The sequence below is a fragment of the Haliotis rubra genome, unplaced genomic scaffold, assembly GCF_003918875.1.
Source record: "Haliotis rubra isolate DU_JTF1 unplaced genomic scaffold, ASM391887v1 Scf1080, whole genome shotgun sequence".
NCBI classification, from domain to species: Eukaryota; Metazoa; Mollusca; class Gastropoda; order Lepetellida; family Haliotidae; genus Haliotis; species Haliotis rubra.
In genome coordinates, this window is record NW_025764982.1 from 110,159 (window position 1) to 124,300 (window position 14,142).

Here is a 14,142-nt window from a genome sequence, read left to right on the forward strand (position 1 = left end):
GCTGGCGATCTCTTGCAAATTGTATTTCGTGCCGTTAATTGTTAGTGTATTATTTTACTTCTCCTTGATCTCGTTTAAACAAATATGTGATAACCTAGCAATTTTATTGTCCTTCGTTGACAGGGTTTTATAAATTATATGTATTTTATATGAATTTGGAACTAGTTTTAGTCACGATATGGCTGAAATATTGCCGATGTGATTTTGAATTTTAACTCACTCACTCACTCCTGTAAAAGTCTCTGGAAAATGAAGATATTTCCCTTTCGCACTAAACAGTAGCTTCCCTTAAGTATAGGCTCGAATCTCAGTGCTCCTTGATTATGTTTTTTCTTTCTAATTTATTTCTTACACACGTGAGAAAACCGGTATCAAACACGTGTGTTCGATCGATTTCCAGGATCGTGATTTGTTACTCCATGTTGATGACCTAAGGTCAGATTATGACGGTTTACTTTCCTGATTATTCGTGCTTCAATTGAACGCAGACCTGTTACTCGTGCAAGACACCTGCATTCGTGTTATTTTTGCGATTGCATCTTAAACATGTATTTATACAATACAACAAGCTTAGAAGAACATTAATCATTTCTTTCACATAAGAACATCAATAATTTTTGTTTATAATTTCCTTTATCCGCTGCTATTTTAGATTCGCGGTGGGCGAGCTGGTTAAAGCGCCAGGCTAGTGATCCAAAGAGCTTGAGGTGACGGGATCGAGCCCACCCGTGACCGGGTGTAAAAACCTTGGAGTCAACTTTGTGTGCAGACTCTCTCAGTGTTGTCACAACCCCTAGTGTACAGTACACAACACTGTGCACTTAAAAGAACCCACGAATCCGTTGGTATATGACCAGATGGTGGCCACTTGAATACGTGCAAACACCTAGTTGCGGGTACAGCAACGTGCAGTAAAACTTGAACAAAGTACTGTGACTATGTGTCCCAGTCAACCCTGGGAATGCCACAATAACTCGGTGCGCTTAGTGGCTGCAAGAGTTGTATGATCCTCAGGGAGTTGAGATTGGGGAGGAGGATATTAAACATAAACTTTATACAAGTGCATGTATGCAAAGTTATACAAACAGTCCTCCGACGACAACTGCATCCAAACTCAATGAGCGACACAAACCGAAACATGAGTCTCATTAACCTATTCAGACAATGACCTACTTTTCAGCCGATCCGAATTTTATGAAAATAGACATCACAAACAACTATGTTTACACTGAATTCATAAGGAAATGGTATTTACAAATACATTTTAATTTTAAACTTTAATAACATCGTATTTATATATTTTATGGCGAGGTGTAGGCAGCATGACCTTAACTAAGACGTCACAGACTGCCCCTGTTTGATGAGGTCGTAAAATAATTCACAATGCATCTGGCTCACTGGTTACACCTGTTATGTATATTTTGTGCTTAGTTGGTGTAGTTCCATAACGCACAATGTGATTAATATAATATCAATTCCGTACCAGACCGCCAAACATTTCTAGCGGCAAAGCCTCGTTTTGAGATTTCCACGGTTTCCAGGATTCCGTTTGCCAGAGCTCGCTGTACGACAGAGCACGCTGCACGACGAGTTGGCAAGGATTAGAAGGAGCGTAGTGTTGCAATATAGAAGTGATTAGATGTTTCAAATAATACTGATTAATATCTATGTATCCAGTTAAATGAATTGGTCGCAAAATTTTGGACTGGTTATTGTACTAAGTTGCGCAATAGGACGGGACCCAGTCAACAGGAAACGAGACTGCTGCATAATCAATATAATGTTTTGACTTGCAGCAAATGTTCCAAACGGGTTACAGTGATGTCACATTCTCAATTATTTTATGCTTGCAAGAGAGAAAATCATCTTCATCTACGTTGCAACATTGTCATTTAGAGTGTTGAATTAATTTTTGTTGATTTCATTTAGTTTGATCATCGTTATGGCCGTGATAACACACAGATATGGCAGAAACCTTTTTGCGTAGGGTTTCCTAAGGAATGAGTAGTGATCAGTGAGCCGAGTGACGTCATTGATTCTTCCGTAGGTGTGTACAATTGCGCCATTGCGATGACAAAATCTGAAATTTGAATCTATTCGACCCTACAATGGTTGTTTTTCGTACTTCCAGCTTACAATGTTTCACGGAGTTTTGTACGTTTTGCTGTGTAAAACCAGTAAACGAAGAACATATACACAACACAAAGTTCAGATCAGGCAATGGATGGCATGTAATATTCATATAAATATCACACATCTTTGTCTACGAAAATATTGCACTATTGCCAATACAAACAAAGAACATATACAGCACAAACTTCAGATCAGGCAATCGATGGCAATGTAATTTTCATATAAATATCACACATGTAGGTCTACGAAATTATTGCACGGGTCTAGACGTCAACATAAAACTATTGTCGGAATCCTGTTTCCAATGTGAGATAACATGAGACAATGATTCAATAATCCATCACAGTAAGTTATCTCTTGTCCCATGAGACGGACCATACCGACATTACCGACAACAAATCATTCAATTACAGACGTGTTTGGTTCCAGACTGGGAGGTCTGTCTGGGATGGTTGAACAGAATAGTGGGTAAATGCTGTATTATTTATTATTCGATAAATCTGTCTTTGAGACTCATTATGGCACTTTCAGAATGACCGTTACACGTCACAGTGGCGGGGAGCCTCACCTAAGACAACTATGAGTCATCGTCACTCACTATCTTAGGAACGAAAGATTATTCGTTGTTTCAAAACTCGCTTTTCTGTTGAAGCAATTCATTAGGTAAATGGTTTAATCTGTCTTTAGTACCTTACAACTGTGACGTTAAACGGCCAACTGCTGACTACCATTATTCGTTGTTTCAAAACTCCTTTTGCTCGTTAAATACGTGTTGAAGCAATTTGTAAGGTAAATGTATAATCTGTCTTTAGTACCTTACAACTGTGACGTTAAACGGCCAACTGCTGACTACCCTTATTCGTTGTTTCAAAACTCCTTTTGCTCGTTAAATACGTGCTGAAGCAATTCGTAAGGTAAGTGGTATCTGTTAGGCACATGTACAGGGATCTGTCTTTAGTACCTTCCAGTTGTGACGTTACACAGCCTGCTGCTGACTACTCCGACTTCGTGTGACAAAATATCGTTTCCGTCTGATCCGTAGGTTATTATGGCGAAGGAATTAATGGCAAGCATCTGAAACCTTAAACTTTTGACATGGAAGTAAATGGGTTCGAATGACGCACAGATAACTTATCAATCAGTCAATCTTTATTTCTTGTAGTGGAGGCCACAGGCCCATTCTACATTTACAATTGACTATGAGAGAGTATATACAGTATACAAAATAAACAATAACATACGGTTCGGTTATGTTACAATATGTACAAATGAATGGCTAAGGCGCATAGCTTTATATACATACACTGCTAGACTTTTTAAAGTTTCTGGATATATTTCTGACAATAATATGTTAACATGTTTGTTAACCAGGTAACTCAGCATGTACATATTGGCCCCGCCTGCCTGCCACCACTGGACTCGGCTGACAAGAAGCAGATTTAACCTATTTTATTGTCCTTACTTTGATGTGTCTCCCTGTGGCCACAGTCTGTGGTTTCTATCTTGTATTAGTTCGCATTGTGACGTGGTTTGGCAATGTACAGAATGAAAGAGGTATTTAACTTTATTGAAATAACTTATCAATGAATGACAATCAGAAAAGCAGTCCTTCATAATGCGACTTTTAGTAATATATTATTGTAAAGTTCAGAACATTCTGGGGAATGCTCTTGCTTTGACAGGTGTTTAATCGTGGTTTGAGAAAGGGGTAGGGTAAGGGTTAGTTAATTACAATATTACTGACAGAGTCGTGATACAACAAATACTTGTGATCGGAATTATGCCCATTGTAGTGCCTTGGTAAGCCACTGACTTGTTTAATATGGATTCGACGACTAAGTATACTACTTAGACCCATGATTCTTTGACTAGACACACAGAATGTGTACCGTACGGATCCACGAGCTATGCTTTTGTTACCTCTATCAACAACCACAGCGACCGTAACACAGAACCCCCAGGTATTTACCACTTAAATCGTGACAACTGTATTCCTAACTATGGTATACAGATCGCAATTATTATATCATATAACCAATCTGTCGAATTCGCATGTTCGCACACGATAAAACTGTTCATTAAGTCTGTGAGTTGAACAATGTTGCAGCTATATGGTGGCGTTCTGTAAATAATAGAGTCTGGACCAGACAATCCAGTGGTCAACAGCATGAGCATCAATCTACGCAGTTGGGAACCGATGACATGTGTCAACCAAGTCAGCGAGTCTGACCACCCGATTCCGTTAGTCGCCTTTTACGACAAGCATGGGTTACTGAAGGTCAATTCTAACCCGGATCCTCACGGGTCTATCTCAATTAAAACATTGACAACTAATAATAATGATAATAATATCATGGGTATTTATTGAGTGTCTGCCCATTCTCTCAGTTATTGCTGAACGTGTTCACATTATCACCCATGTCAATGGATCAGCGTGCACTTCATTTTAATTTCCAGGTCCCTGGGGAGAAAACCCGTGGAGGTCCGGGTTAGAATTGATCTTCAGTAACCCATGCTTGTCGTAAGAGGCGACTGACGGGATCGGGTGGTGAGGCTTGTTGACTTGGTTGACACATGTCACTGTATCCCATTTACGAAGATCGATGCTCTTGCTTTGATCACCGGATTGTCTGGTCCAGATTCGATTATTTACAGATCGCCGCCATATAGCTAGAATATTGCTGAGTGTGGCGTCAAACTGAACCCACTCACTCACTCACACCAATTCTACGGGTGTGTACCATTAAAGAAATACGTGTTTGAAAGTGCCTTGCATGTAGAACTAGCAAAATCTTGCCGTGCTTAGATAGCTAGCTAAGAGATCCATTTAGTCAGAGATCACTTCCCAGCAGACCAGTAAAATATTCATTACCATCACTGATTTAAAATTGCCCACGTGAAAGAGATTTACATTATTGAGGTGTATTGACCCATGACTGCGATTTAACCTGCACAGTGGTCCGTGAGTCTGTAACAACGACGAAGACGTGGCCAACGTGGGTTAAATCAGAATTTATATTCTGAAAGTGTGTACCAATCTTCTAGCGTTCAATTAAAGACATCGAATAGAATTGAAGACCAATATTTGGATTGCCTACTTCGTTAAAAGGAACACGCCATGAACACGTTCTGTGGGTGTGATGATACAGTTAGGAGCTCAGTGGTAGACTCCATGGCTCAGGGAAAGGTAAAGCTTATTTTGGTGGATTATACCGTCATCGGTTGGAAGTTAAAATGACCTGGTATATATTGCGAAATGCCTGTCCAAACATCCAAGCATTTTTTATTATAATGTATGATCTAGTTGAATGCACATTATAGTAGCCTACCGGCGTGGATCTCTACTCATGTTGTCAAGCAACGGCGTTTGTTCACGAGATGAGTTTATTTTGCGGTATCACCGGTAACTCTCACAGTTCACAGGCACACTGATCACCAGTACCTCCCAACTGTTGAGGTGAGGTGAAAGTGGGTTTTACGTCGTGCTTGAGAATATTTCGCTCATATGACGACGTACATGCATGCGTGTGTATGTGTATGTGTATGTGCGCCTGCTTGTACTAGCCCAGACTGAAACTGGTCTTATAGTGCTAGCCCACTGAGATACCATGCCGAAGCGAAGCATGAATACCCCACTCAGACACATTATACTGACTCCGAGCCGACCAGTCCTTGTTGTGCCCATTGATGCCGAGCGCCAGACAGGGACCAACAAGTACCATATTTTAACGTCTTTTGGTATGACGCGGTCGGGGATCAAACCCGCGACCTTCCACTCTCCGGGCGGACGCTCTAACCACTACACCACGGAGGCGGTCCCCAGCTGTTGAGACCCAATTTGATCACCATTACCTCCCAACTGTTGAGACACCACCCTATCACCACTACCTCCCAACTGTTGAGACACCACCCGATCACCACTACCTTCCACTGTTGATCACCTGTATCTGTTTGGAAAACACATCTGATCACCACTACCTATGCATTGTGGTATACAGCAATAATATATGTATTACATTGACTTGGGTGCCTTCACCAACTAATGCATATGGATGTTTCAACGTAGGTGTGACCTGTAGATTACGTTTATTGGCGTCTTTCCATAGCACCATTTCGTATCATTTATGGAAAGGTTTACAGGCCAAGAAGGGTAACATGAAAACTATTGATTGCCATTTTAATATGTTTTAATCCCTCACATTAATCTCTGCGTGTGTCGTTAGTAGTTTCTTAAACATTTGGCATTGCATTCACGGAAACCAACGAGAGAAAAATAGCAAATTATTTCCGTGAGACATGGACATTTATATGAACTTTGTTCTGGGCTCGTGGCGTAATAACATTCTTTCCAAAATCAATTTCGTGTTCACACTTTTGTCTTCAGGACCGAAGAAATCCTCTACTTTTCAAACTTGATTATTTAACAAATTTTATTCCATTTAAAAGAGACCCAAGAAGGTCTGGGTTAGAATTGAGGTTAGGCGAGGTGAAATTGGGTTTAACGTCGTGCTTGAGAATATTTCGCTCATATGACGACGTACATGCGTGTGTATGTGTATGTGTATGAGCGCCTGCTTGTACTAGCCCAGACTGAAGCTGGTTTTATAGTGCTAGCCCACTGAGATACCATGCCGAAGCGAAGCATGAATACCCCACTCAGACACATTATACTGACTCCGAGCCGACCAGTCCTTGTTGTGCCCATAGATGCCGCGTGCCAGACAGGGACCAACAAGTACCATATTTTAACGTCTTTTGGTATGACTCGGTCGGGGATCGAACCCGCGACCTTCCGCTCTCCGGGCGGACGCTATAACAACTACACCACGGAGGCGGTCGGGGTTAGAATTGATCTTCAGCAATCCATGCTTGTCGTAAGAGGCGACTAACGGGATAGGGTGGTAAGGCTCGCTGACTTGGTTGACGCATGTCGTCGGTTCCAAATTGCGCAGATCGATGTTCATGTTCATTCATCGAATATTTACAGACTGCCGCCACATAGCTGGAATATTGCTGGGTGCGGCGTAAAACTAAACTCACTCACTCACTCCAATTAAAAGAATAATCACATATTGGTCTTTTTTTATTTCATGTCACCTCATCACTCCTTACTTTTTAGCAATTGATCCAATTTATCAGCAAATTAGACCTAACACGTATCAGGACCTTCACATCTTCATCACTGAGGTCATTACTGTGACACGAGATCCATATTTGTGACAGTTCTAAGGAGCTCAGAGACTTCGTTCGGATATTGAAGAGATTGAAAAGCAGATTTCTTTCCAAATTCTTGTCATCGTCTTCGACAAAGTGGTTCCATTTCACTTGATTTTCGGGAAGTCGAATTGTTTTTCTAATCATGTTATCACCGTTGTAATTGCCTTAATCTCTCATCAGCAATAGTGAAACACGCATCTCAATCTCCATCATCACGATCTCCATCCACACTGAACAGCATAACAACTGTTACAAATGCCGCCATGCGTAAATACAGATTACCAGTATCATGATGACATGCAGGCTGTTCGACCTGCATCGGATCAACCAGTGGCTTTGTCACACTTCAGGAAGACCAACCCCTATCAAGAGTAATTAATGCGTTTTGAAACCTTGTAAGAAAAACTATTTTACCTGAGTGGGCGATCGACAATTTTGATCTGGAAACAGGGGAGAAACGTATTAGCTTCTTTTTCATTACATTTCATTAGAGATGGCCGAACTTCAAGAGCTCAAAAGACACTTTCATTCCCATCAAAGCTTCACGTTTCTGCTGTAATAACATTACATTTCACGGTGTAGAGGATATGGTGGCAAAAATCACAACGTGTTTCTTTCACAGCCATTAAAGTTTGGAACACGCATCCTGATTTCTGAGTAGTACCAATTACAGAACTGAAACACTGAATACTTAGCAAACAGGTATTGAGGATAACTTAAGTACCTTATTTATTAGAATCTTATATCGATCTGCGCAGGGGACATGCTGAATGCTGAGACCATGTGTGTTTCACGAATGCAATCATCATTAACACGTTCTTGCTGCAAAGTCAACATTCTGTCTCAGTGAGTCGCTGCCTAGTTGCACCTCGGTATTGATTCCGTTCTGTCAGCAGCTATTCTGCGACCACAGCACACAGATGTATTTAATCAGAGGTAATATTATGTGGGAGAGGAATCAGGCATGACTACTAATGAAATATAGCAACGTACATCCTTGGAAAAACAAACACACGTTCCAGCAGACTAAATCCAGTGTCAGCATTAGAGAAAGCAGAAAAATAAATGATTTTGTACAGTGAATAATGCTAGGTTTTCGCACAGATGTCCAGTGTTTTTGCAACATAGCAGGAATATTGTTGTGTGCAGTGAACATTGTGTGAGTGGGAGATAATACCGGTAGGACGTACTGACAAAATTGAAGAAAAATGTGTTTGTTGACTGGTTCAGCACACTTGTACTTGAAACGAAAAACGAAAGAGGTATTGTTGTCTGAAAATTATATTGTTTTCACGTTACGTTTTCTAACCGACAGTAAGAAAGTATTGCTTTCAAATCTCAATGCCATCTTTCAATTCTTAACGACATCAGAGATTAACAGACCTTTTACAACGGTTAATTACAGACAAGCTTTTAAAGGATAACATTGACGACATTTTGCTGTTTGGTATATTGTTTCGTGTCCTCACATGGAATTGCGCCTTCAGAGCTACTGATTGTCCATGCAGGTGAAATGACGGCAACAATGTGATTAGTTGAATTCATGACACTATTTGGCGAAATGTTTTAGCATCTCGTACTTTGCGATGTGGATTGCATTCACAATATCAACCATATACATTGATGAAATACCTTGTCACTTAGAATCTTTAATATGTTCAATATCATCCTACCTCACCGTTTATACATATCAACACATTCCATCCATCTGGATTCAGTTTGGCTGAATGAATAAAGATGTGATTGGTTAAACGGTGTAAACCGAAGAATACAAGCTTTATGTTGTTGTGAAATATTTGCGCCGTATAATCCCAATATCTGCTTATAACGTTGATGATGATGATAGGATATTCATATAGAGCACATATCCACGCAACTAGTACATGCTCAAGGCGCTTGAGTGTTCCTTTGATCAACGGATGTGTTTTTTTCTGGCATTCTTTTAACCATTTCAACTCCCTGGCGAGTGTTCAACTCATGCAGCCTGTTAGGCGCAGCGAGTTATCACACAGCCTCATCTTCACATGGTACCCAGATACTGCACGTTACTATATCCGCAACTAGGTGGCTGCACGTGTTCGTGTGGCCACCATCTAGTCACCTGCCGTCGGATGAGTGCGTTCTGTTAAGTCCACAGGGATGTGTACTGCACACTAGGGGTTGCCTGCAATTAATGTTAGCTCCAAGGTTTTTACACCCGGTCAGAAGTGGGGATAGATCTTCTTTCGCTTACTAGGTCGGCGCCTAAGACAGCTCGCCCATCATGCCCGTACATAACGTTAATATGTTTAGGTAACATACACCACAAGCTTAACATTCCATCCCCCTGGATTCACTTTAGCCGATAAAAGGAGGACATCGTCCTTGAAAAGGTACTTTGTGTACTAAATCCTTTATGTGATTTTGTTCGATGTTGAACAGCACGACAAACGTGTTAATTGCAAAGATCATGATGTCTTCGCTGCATGCACAAGTCATTAGTTACAGGGTTAACCTTGTGTCTCTAATCCAAAGAGACACGGTTCAATCTTCGGCTGATTGTTGGGTATTGATTGTAGTGCTACCTTTTATATTCTCATTGAAGCACAAGTGATTTTAATGCAATCAGAGAGAAATTGGAGAATGACGTCCACATGTCAAGGGAAAAACAAAGATTGGAAGTAGATTGATACGAAGAATATTGCATTCGTTGAGGATCAAAGGAATTTACCCCGGCTCTCTGTTTCTATTATGGACAATCCATTGCTGCCAAGGTGGAATTCTTGAATGCCACGGCCGGATAAAAGCTCGCATGGGTCCGAAAGACATGGCTAAGCAAGAAACAGTACATGATAATGCAGATACGGCTTACTTTGTCATGAGTTCAAATTGGGGCATAAAATATCCTTTTGAATGAGGGATGCAAACGTTGGGCATACCTGGAAAATACCGCAGTAATGTATGCATGCAGGTTCCCTATAGGTTCAATATTTAGGTCAACAAAGAAACAGGTGTCATGATATAAGTTGTTCACTGGTCTCGAGGGGTACATCAACCTATGGGCCCCGAGGGACTAGTGAACGACGTATTTATCTTACCGAACACCTCAATGGTAATTTTGAACTGTTTGAGGCACGAGTAGCGGATCATAGTATGGAGTACCAGATGACAAGAAAAATTAATTTAGAGTTAACTCCCTTTCATCGATTTGCATTCGCAAAACATCGGTAATTTCCGTACATCATACGTGATTAAATGTTATTCGAGATAAAGAAGTACCACTACGAAGTACCAAATGAGATCGGCATTCCCAGCGGGGTACATAGAAAATGTCACTCGCTTGTAAGCGGGGTACATTGAAAATAACAGAAGAGCGCTCAGCCAATCAGAAAACGACATTCTTGTGGGAGGCAAGATAATACTAGCTTTGCCTTTATTCAGAAAGAAGCTGCTTCCATAATAAAGTGGATAGAGCATCTGCCAGAAGATGTTCCATGATGTAGTGGATAGAGCACCTGCCACATGAGTTTCCATTACATAGTGGATAGACCACCTACCAGAAGATTTTCCATGTCATAGTAGGGACAGAACCCCCAAGAAGGTGTTCCATGATATGGGGGATAGCTGAACATCTGCCAGAAGTTTTCGTTCTTTCGACCCCTGTCCCATCATGAATACATGGTGGTTATTGTTGAACGTGACATTGAGTATTTTACTCAAAGGTCTGTCACTTTCCAGCAATGTTAACCTACCACTGTTAAGACCACTCTTTAACTAGTATTTGATTATCCCTTCATGGAAAATGATGATGTCGTATACAAGTGTGTGTTTTTGAGTTTAAATACATACACAAAAAACACGATATTTAAGTTGCACATTTTGTACATTTCCCTAAGTTTATGCTAATCTCAAGTTGCTAAAATCCTCCTGAAAATAACATGTCGTGTTTCAAATATTATGAAAAAAATATAAAGAGAAAATACCATTCCAGATTTACGTGATGTGGTTTTACTTTCCAAACAAACATGGCATAATTGTATATTCCTACACCTTATTGGCTCCTACTTGTTGACTAATCCTCTTCAGATAAATCCATTTAGCTACTGCATTCAGTCACAAAATGCTTGTCTTAGATATGTGCTAAGACTTACTCTCTCAGTTAACTGGCTAACGAACCTTTACGTCTTTTGAACAATGGACTTGGCCACGAAAGTACAAACCATAATTTTTAACGTTACTAGGGTAAATTTCACACTGAGTACGACTGCGAAAATAAAGATGGAAAGCACAACTGTGGTATTCGTATCATATACATCTCAAGCTAAATACTATTACTAGTCGCAATTATGCTCTGCCACCACAAGTGCATACTTTCAATTTTCTTGAAAGTTTATGAACATCAACGTCGTGGGCAAGTTGTTCTGAAAACTTCCACAACACAGAATGTTTCCAGTATGTCAGGTGCAGACATCACCATCTGCAAGCAGAAATTCTGCCTTTGATTCATGACACTTCTTCACATGGAATGTTTGTGTCATTGTTAGCCCCCAACAAATACATCTAAGCTGATGACTGCAGGATAACACGAAGCTTCGATATTAACTATTCTGTTGTATCCCTGTATTCTCAGTGTTCCTTGGTCCTGAAAATCATTTCAACACCAGCATTTTTCATTTATGTCCAGTGTGATAAAAATACATTACCCCAGTCCGTGAAATCAATGTTTATCGGAAGGTTAGAAAAGTAAGTCGTGCTGTCTACCGATTGGTACTGTCAGATGTAGTGTTCAACAAACAAATCCTTTCCCGTACAGTAACAGACAGAGAAATGACCGGTATAAAATGATTGGGATTTGATACCAAACAGATCGACATAAGTACAAAATAATTAGAAAACCGTTGTAGGTGAAGTATTGGAAGCTCGTGTTACGTGGGAGTGACTCGTGCTGATGCAGAAGTAGTCTCCAAAGCCAACCAATTTCCTCTCACAGACAGCCCTCCCGTCTTTCCCATAATGAAAATTTGTTCGACTGTCTTTCACGATGCTACACTTTGATTACTTAAGTTTTCGACTTTTCCGTCTCTCCCGAACTTTCCTAGTCGTTACGGAAGTAAGTATTCAGACAATGATTAAACATCACATTTGCAATGGACTGTTGAGTTCTATGTTTGTATTAGTTTCGTCGTTTCGCTACTCGTTCTGGTGATACCTTCTGTACAGGTATTGACTTTAAAGCAATAGAGGTATTACTAAACACAAAATTGAATAGCTTCACAGTAAAACAGTGCATTAGAAAAATACTGAACTCTTTTTTTAGTTCACGGATTTTGCCAATTTTGAAATTGTTAAGCGGAATGTTGAATTTATTTCGATACATTGTACATTGTCTATCCCATTAAAATTTTGTTTGGATCAGTGGTTTCTGTCTTCATGAATATGTTAAACACAAAATATGGCATGTAAATATGTGGTTTAGTTATATACATATATGTACAATTAATCTGGATTATTTTTTGTGCTAAAGGTGTCTTTCTTCCAGGATTATCAAAAAATCAATAAATACTGCATTCACCACCCTTGAAATTCAACTGAATTATTTGTAAGTGCTAAAGCAATCTATCCCTGAGGGTTATTCAACAATGAATATTTTGATTGCTGATTGCTGATTATTTTTAAAGTTTTTAAAGTCGACAAAGCGAAACTGTGTCAAGCCTGATAAAGTATAATACAACGTAGTGGAGTAGAAGAATTAAACTAACAACAACCTGACATTTAATCGTTTTCTTGGAAAGTTTTTCTAGTTGTATCTGTAATTTGATAAACTTGTTTCACACGTTCAATGAGGTTTAGTCATCTGTTAATTGTCTGTATGTCTGCTGTCGTGGGCTGTAATCCGGCCAGAGTATTGTTGATTTCGAAACAACTTTCATCATGACAGCAGTATTGTTTAAGCAGTGTTTTTAAGTGCAGTCCCATCCACACACATTTTTTCAATAGGATAAGTATCGTTTTACGTGGAATAATTACAATGTCGTCAATGAATATCTGTATTCCTGCTGATACTTTAACCACAGAATCAAAGAAATGTCAATGCTATCAACAAAGTCTGAAACGTTCTGCGGTAAATGTTCGAAAGGAATCATGTTAATCTATGAACATTTAATATTTATTGATAAGTACATGTTATAAAACCGACGAAAATTATTTTTCCAATATATGTACTACGCTTCCGACAATAATATAAGCCTTCACATATTATGCTCAGCAGCAAAAATACTATTACATAGGTCAGTACATGCGCTCTCTCTATCATAAAGTTTCTTCTGCAAACATGTATGCAGCACAAAACACAATCTTCAATGTATCATTATGTTGGGTGACTGTACATCCTGACCTGCCTGTTGTATACCACGGAGCTCATAAAAGAACGTGACAAACTTTCCAGTAGGCAACCACTCTATTTTACGCGCACTTCAATGTGCTGCCTCTTGCAATCATCTAAAACGTACGGTTTTACGCATTTGAAGGGGAAAATAACATTTCATTCATCAAAGTGGGACCTTCTAGAGACAAGAAATTCAAAACGCCTTATATTTTCACATCGTATGTTTTGCAGAAATGGTTCGGCATCATTCCCTGGTACCGAGTGAGTCCATACATCCTTTATATCAATCAAGGAAAGGTTTACAAGGCAAGACTCGGATTACTAAATAACTGTTACTTTCAATCAAAATATGTTTTAATCCATCGCAGTAATCTCCGCATGTGCCATGAGTAGTTTCTTCAAGCAATCAGCACCGCATTCATGGCGGG

The 14,142-nt window shown here is 39.8% G+C and overlaps 1 long non-coding RNA gene across 1 annotated transcript; it reads left to right on the forward strand.

Moving 5' to 3' along the window:
• Positions 1-75: 75 nt before the first annotated feature.
• On the forward strand, positions 76-10,501 carry LOC124281820. Its single transcript, XR_006899985.1, has 3 exons — positions 76-86; positions 4,354-4,356; positions 10,374-10,501. It is a non-coding gene; the product is annotated as an uncharacterized LOC124281820 (long non-coding RNA).
• The last annotated feature ends 3,641 nt before the right edge of the window (positions 10,502-14,142 follow it).